The following is a 1,250-nucleotide window of genomic DNA, read 5'->3' as shown; positions in this document are numbered from 1 at the left end:
TTCCAACTCTTCTAATGTCTTGTGAGTTTGGTTGAACTATTCTCTCTTGGGAAGTGTGAAGAGAATGACAAAACCATCTCCATCTGCCCCTCACCATGATCTCATCTACATATGGCACTCGAGTAATGTCTTTTATAGTTTCATTTCTAATCCTGTCCTGTCATTCAACTTTTAATATCATTTTAATAGATTTGTTCTCAAATCTACCAAATCTATTGGAGATTGTTTCATTGTCATATCATGACTCATGTCCATAGAATAACACCGATCTTACTAAACTGATATATAGTCTGATTTGTCTTATGAAATTTTTAGGCGCTTTGATTTCCAATTTTTACTTTACCTAGCCATTGTCTGATTTGCTTTTTTCAATCATTCACTAAACTCTAATTTGAAAGACCCTGTATCGGATATCATTGTTCCTAAACACTGAAATGATTCGACCTCATTGATCCTTTCTTCTTCCAGTGATATTTCATTTTCCATTGTATACTCCTTTTCTCATCATCTCTGTATTTTTTCTATTTATCTTTTGCCCAACCTCGAGTGATATTTCACGCATTCTGGTAAGCAATCATTGCAAATCTTGTTGTTTTCTGCTAACATGAAAAGCATCTTTTGCCTACTCTAGGTCTGCTAAACTCTTATCATTAATCCAGTCCAATCCTTCTTCACTATCTCCGAATGTTCTTCGCATTACAAAATCCACGAGGAGGATAAACGACATAGGTGCCAACACATTCCCTTGGAGTACTCCGCTGCTCACTGGAAATTCATTTGTAGAGACTCCATTAATATTAACATCGCATTTGCTCTGCTCTTGAACATACCTGATCAAATTCATGAATTTATGAGGAATTCCATAATAACGCAGAAGTCTTCACAAAATTGTCCGGTGTACACTGACAAAGGTTTTTTCATAGTCCACAAATGCCACCAAAACTGAATTTCTATATTCTACGCATTGCTGTACATTATGGTCAGTGCAACTTCTACCTATTCTAAATCCTGCTTGTTTATAATAACTTTCCATTAATCTTAGTCTGCTTCAATTTGCATTATTTATCTTTGTTTCTACATTAGAGAGATGATTGTTCTTTTTGTACAATTAACAGTTTTCTGAACTGATATATATATATATATATATATATATATATATATATATATATATATATATATATATATATATATATATATATATTCTATATATATATATATATGTTTGTACATATGTATATATATTATATATA

Source organism: Palaemon carinicauda, chromosome 34 (assembly GCF_036898095.1).
Source record: "Palaemon carinicauda isolate YSFRI2023 chromosome 34, ASM3689809v2, whole genome shotgun sequence".
In the NCBI taxonomy this organism is placed as follows: Eukaryota; Metazoa; Arthropoda; class Malacostraca; order Decapoda; family Palaemonidae; genus Palaemon; species Palaemon carinicauda.
Note: the sequence above shows the minus strand (reverse complement) of the source record.